The sequence below is a fragment of the Panthera onca genome, chromosome D4 (assembly GCF_046562875.1).
Source record: "Panthera onca isolate mPanOnc1 chromosome D4, mPanOnc1 haplotype 2, whole genome shotgun sequence".
NCBI lineage: Eukaryota > Metazoa > Chordata > Mammalia > Carnivora > Felidae > Panthera > Panthera onca.
The window spans coordinates 32,069,306-32,075,827 of NC_138351.1; the positions used below are offsets into that span (position 1 = coordinate 32,069,306).

The following is a 6,522-nucleotide window of genomic DNA, read 5'->3' on the forward strand; positions in this document are numbered from 1 at the left end:
TATACCACTCACAGAAATTAACCCTAAATGAATTAAAGATTTAAATAAAAGATCTGAAACTGTAACTCTCCTGGAAGAAAGCATAGGAAAAAATCTCCTTGGTATAATTGTTGGCAATAATTTTTTGGGTATGACATCAAAATTACAGGAAACTAAAGCAAAAATGAAACAAGCCAACAATGACAAAACAAAAACAATGACAAAAAAGCGGGACTACATAAAACTAAAAGGCTTCTACATTGCAAAGGGAAAAAAATCAACAAAAGAAAAATGTAACCTATGAACTGGAAAATTATATTTGCAAACCATACATCTGATAAGGAGTTAATATTTAAAATATATACAAAACTCCTATGACTCAATAGCTAAATAAATAAACAAATAAATAAAATTCTGCCTAAAAAATGAGCAAAGGACCTGACTGGCATTTTCCAAAGAATACATAACAAAGCTAACAAGACATGAACTGATGTTCAAAATTATTAATCATCAGGGAAATCTAAATCAAAATCACAATGAGATATTACTTCACAGTTGTTAGGATGTCTACTATCAAAAAGATAAGAAATAATAAACACTAGTGCGAATGTAGAGAAAAGGAAACTTGTGTACACTTTTGGTGGCAATGTGAACTATCTAGCCACAATAGAAAACAGTATGGAGGTTCCTAAAAAAAAAAAACAACATAGGGGCGCCTGGGTGGCTCAGTTGGTTGAGCTTCCGACTTCCACTCAGGTCATGATCTCACAGTCTGTGAGTTCTAGCCTCACGTGGGGCTCTGTGCTGACAGCTCTGAGCCTGGATCCTGCTTCAGATTCTGTGTCTCCCTCTCTCTCTGCCCCCACCCCCGCCCCCGCTCATGTTCTATCTCTCTCTCTCTCTGTCAAAAATAAATAAACATTAAAAAAAATTAAAAAAAATACAACTACCATATGATCCAGCAATTCCAGTTCTGGGTGTATATCTGAAGGAGACAAAATCATTACCCCAAAGAGATATCTGTACTCCTATGTTCATATCCAAGGTATGGAAACAACCTAAGTGTACACTGATGGATGAATGTGTAAAGATAATGTAGTATATGTATATATACAATGGAATAGTATTCAACCTTAAGAAAAGAAAATCCTGCCATTTGCAACATCATGGATGAAACTGGAGGGCACTATGCTAAGTAATGAAGCCAGACAAAGACAATTAATGTATAGTATCATGTAGATGTGAAATCTAAAAAAAAAAAAAAATTTTTTTTGAACTAATAAAATGGTGGTTGCCAAGATGATGGAGGAAATGGGGAAATGTTAGTAAAATGATACAAATATTGTTATAGGATAAATAAGTTCTGAGGGTTTAATGTAAAGCATGTGGACTATAGTTGATACTGTATTGTATACTTAAAATTTGCTAAGAAAATAGATCTTAAGAGTTCTCATACACACACACACACAACTATGTGAAGTGATAGATGAGTTATTAATGTGATTGTGATAATCATTTCACAAAGTATACATATATCAAATCATCACATTTTACCCTTTAAATGTATACAATTTTGTCAATTACAACCCACTATAGCGGAGGGAAAATATATGAAGAAAAATTATATTTATCTTATAGTTTCTTAATGGTTGCCCTACAGCTTAAAATGTATTCTAAGTCTACTTTTAAATATCACTATATGACTTCACATGTATCATAGGTACCTTATAAGAGTATTCCCTAGTTCTCCCTATGTCCCTGTGACATTCCTGTCATTCATTTTACCCTCCTATATCCTATAATCACCCAACACATTGTGATAGCTATTGCTTTTAAAAACATGTTTTAGATCAATTAAAAGGAAAAAACATTAAAGTTTTAATTTTAATTTCACACCTTCCTTCTTTGAAGTATTGACATACCTTGAAGTTCACTGATTCTTTTTATTCTTTTCTTGTCTATAATGAGTACACTAATGAGCACATTAAAGGCATCCCTTATTTCCATTACTGTATGTTTTATTTCTACCATTTTTTATTGTGCTAAACTACACAGCATAAAATTTACCATTTCAATCATTTAAAATATGAAACTCAATGGCATTATGTACATTCACATTGGTGTGCAACTGCCACAACATCCAATCTTCAGAACTTTGTCATCATCCCAAATTGAAATTTTGTACATATTAAAAAATGACTCTCCATTCCTCTCTTTCTCCACCTTCTGGTAACCAATATTCTACTTTCTGTCTCTATAAATTTGACTATTGTAGGTACCTTATATAAGTGAAATCATACAATTTTTATTATTTTGTCTCTGGCTTATCTCACTAAGTGCGTTTTTAAGATTCATCTATGTTACGGAGGGAAGTGTAGCCCCTCTAAATTCATATGTTGAAATCCTAGCTCTCAGTATTTCAGAATGCCACTGTATTTAGAAACATGGCCTTAAAAGAGGTAATTAAGGAAAATGAGGTTATATGGATGGGCCCTTAGTTCAGGCTGCTATAATAAATTATAGATTAGATGGCTTAAAAAAAACATTTATTCTTCATAGTTCTTAAGGCTATAAGTCTGAGAAAAGAGTGCCAGAAATCTGACATTGTCTCCTTCACATGACTTTTACAGACATTTCTTTCCTGGATACAATGGCAACTCTTAAGGAAAAACTGGTTACACCAGTTGTAGAAGAGGCAACCGTCTCAAACAATAAGATCACTGTAGTGGATGTTGGTACAGTGTGTGCCATCAGTATTTTGGGAAAGCCTCAGGATGATGAGCTTGCCCTGTGGGCATTTTGGAAGATAAACTCAAAGGAGAAATGATGGATCTGCAACATGGGACATTATTTCTTCAGACACCTGAAGCTGTGACATGACAGATAAGGATTACCTGTGACTGCCAGTTCTAAGATTGTGGTGATAACTACAGGAGTCTGCCAGCAGCAGAGAAAGAGCCATCTCAATCCGGTGCAGAGGAATGTTAATGTCTTCAAATTCATTATTCCTCAGATAGTCACATACAGCCCTTATTGATTCATAATTATGGTTTCCAACCCAGCAGATATTCCCACATATGTCACCTAGAGGAAGTGGGTGTAATCTGGATTTTGTTAGATTTAGATATTTTATGGCTGAAAAAACTTGGCATTCAACCCAGCAGCTGCCACGGATGGATTTGGGAAGAACATGGTGTCCCAAGTGTGACTATGTGGAGTGGAGTGAATGTGGCAGACGTTTCTCTCCAGGAACTGAATCCAAAAATGGGAACAGAAAATGACAGTGAAAATTGGGAGGAACTGCATGAGATGGTGGTTGAAAGTTCCTATGAAACTAAAAGATATACCAAACTAAAAGGTTATACTAACTGGACTACTGGATTAAGTGTGGTTAATTTAGTGACCATCTAATAAACAATTAGAATTAGCAATTTAAATATCTGCTTCAATACACAGGGTAGCAAAAGATAGAAGCACTATCTACAAACCTTCAGCATTGTTTTGCAATTTAACATGAGGGACTTAAAGTTGAGTCTTGATTAGTTAAATCACTGTTTTATTGGTAGTACTGGGAAGATAGAATACAATGTCTTAATTCAGACTGCTATAACAAAACACCACACATATGGTGCCTTAAATAACAAATATCTATTTCTCAGTTTTGGAGGCTGGAAATCTGAGATCAGATTGGTAGCATGGTGGGGGTTCTTGGTAAAGGTCCTTTTCCTGGTTTACAGATAGCTTCCTTGCATGCTATATCTTGACATGGAGCAAAGTGCGAGGGCTCTGGTCTCTTTCCCTTATAAGGACATTAAGCCAACATGGGGGCTGCATCCTCATGACTCAACTAAACCTAATTACCTCCTAAATGCTCCATATCTCAAATACTACCACACTGGGGAATTAAGCCTTCAAAGTATGGATTCAGGGGTGGGGTGAGGGTGGGTAGGGACACAAACATTCAGTCCATATCATAGGGGATGAAAAATAAGTTTACATACAACTCATCTATACTTTACAATTTTATTTTTTAAATGCCATATCTGGAAGGCCCTAACAGGGCTAAAATTAAGGTGTAAAAACATTCTAAAACCAGAAACTATGTGTATTAATTTGACTAATAACAAGAATTCCCAAGATATTGATGGGATGGACAAAATTCTCTTTATATTTCACCTAGTTGGGCTTGACTATGCAAATATTTTGTTGCCTAGTGGGTTGAATAGATATATTTCTCTGTATTTATCCAATCCAACTCTATATGATTGGGAATGGCCCAAAGAATAAGGCCTGGTAATCTCATCTTGTTACCGTTACCATCACTGACTTCAAGGAGAAAGGTTTATTTTTCAATTAATGGTAAGTGAGTACAATGTGAGATTGTTGCTTAGTGGAAAGTAGCCAACCTTTGGGTGTTACAAGGGAGGAAAATCTAAGATCACTCTGGTGCCTTTTGAAAAGTTCAGAACAAGTGAATGATATGCTCTTTTAGCTTAGATTTAGATGTCCCTTGGGACAAAGACTACCAAAATTCTTCTTCTAAAAAACGAGGGAGCTGGGGCGCCTGGGTGGCTCAGTCAGTTGAGCTTCCGACTTTGGCTCAGGTCATGATCTCACGGTTCGTGTGTTCGAGTGCGTTGGGCTCTGTGCTGACAGCTCAGAGCCTGGAGCCTGCTTTGGATTCTAGATCTCCCTCTCTCTCTCTCTCTCTGCCCTCTCCTGCTCATGCTGTTTCTCAAAAATAAATAAACATTAAAATTTTTTTTTAATAAAAAAAAATGAGGGAGCTGTACAATGGCTAATTTAATAAACATACTTCCAGGATGGTTTTATGTACTCCTAATCAACAAATAGACCAGAGCTCAGACAATGACTGTGTGGAATAATACTAATGTGTCTGTCTCTTACGGTTTTCATTTCACAGAATACTATTCTATGAAACAGAATTGGCCTACAGATTTAGACTTAAGTGATGATAGATTGACTAGGGTTCTTAATTATTTAATAGATGTATACCAAAAAGTACAGATAGCTATAGATCAGGGAGGCAAACAAAAGGGAAAAATATAAGACAATTTGTGCTGCATTATAGGATGGTTTAAATGATACAAACCCTCCCTGATTATTACAACTCTTTGAAATATGTATATGTGTTTTGATTATCTATTTGATTATATGCTATTGAAAGACACATCTACATGATTGCTATCAAACTAAGAATGAATTTTGTTGTTGTTGTTTTTACTCTTGTTATAAAAGGCTTTGACCCAAAATCAGGATGGTGGACTTTGCTGTGAGGGTTAAGTCCTGCAGACCCAGAATAGTCCTGAGCTAAGGTATCTGCACATCATTACCTGTTGTTTAAGGAATGAAATATATTAACAATGTTTCTTTGTAACCAGCAGTCCAAAATGTTTGGAGGCAGGTTTTAACAACTTATCAACAGTGTTTATTAATAACAGTGTGATTGATGATTTATACCTGTTTTCACTGAGACCTTCAGAGTCCTCTGCTTTTGGGGCTGATTACATAGCAAGAATATGCTTACATATCTGGCAGGGGAAAGAAACCTCAGCAGTAAATCCATTTTGAGCTTCTGAGTGATTCTGTGCACATGGCTCTTTTCTGGCAGTGAAATTGTGTTCATACAATGGAGGAAAATGGGAGCTGATGCCTGGCCATTATCCAAACCTTGTGGTATGAAGCAGCCTTTGGCTGTGATGCAAATCCTTACTTTTAATGACATGCTATATTGCGCCCCTTTCCCTTAATAAATTGCACACTTGTCAGCATTGTCATTTTGGGTCCTATGAGTCTTCTTCAGCACTTTAATCCTGTTTAACTGTCATTGTTAGTGCACCACATTTTCTGGCAATGTGGCAGTATTGTCATTTTAGACTTTGTATTCATTTTTCAATGTGTAACTTTTTTCTTTCTCTTGTCTGGTCACAAGTCATGTATAATCTTTTTTTTTTTTAATGTTGTTTATTTAGTGTTTTGTTGCCTTATTTTCTATGCTAACGACTTTCTCACTGTTCTTGCTGGTTTCTGATCTATTTCTCTTGGATTTACTGCACTCTGGCCATCAACAATCTTCTCTGGATTCCAGAGTAGTGTAGTAAGTGTCTTATTCTTTATCTCAATAGGGACATAATTACATTCTACCTGTGCTATTGCATTACTATCTTCTATCAGAGGCATATGCCTGTTTTGAGAACTTGTTTATCAACAAAACTGTTTTCCACATATACTCTAATCAGCATAGTTTTCTCCCAGAAGTGTTGCTTTTATAAGAATTCCTATTAGATTTTCATTTACACTTATGTTGGACAATATGCATTATATGTGTGCAGTAACATATGCCCATGTGTTCTTGCTTCACTAGTAGCTCTTGCTTCTCTATGATCCTTCCATTGTTTAGTTATTATCTGGGTGTAACCTGCTCCTTCATCTTTATATATCTATGTCATCTACCTATGGCTTTAGCATATATTTCTAAACTTAGCTTTCTAATGATAACACACCCATTCCTTTTAAATCTTC

The 6,522-nt window shown here is 35.6% G+C and overlaps 1 pseudogene; it reads left to right on the forward strand.

The window, feature by feature from the left end:
- The first annotated feature begins 2,585 nt into the window (after window positions 1-2,585).
- On the forward strand, window positions 2,586-3,390 carry LOC132663397 (L-lactate dehydrogenase B chain-like; annotated as a pseudogene).
- Window positions 3,391-6,522: the final 3,132 nt, after the last annotated feature.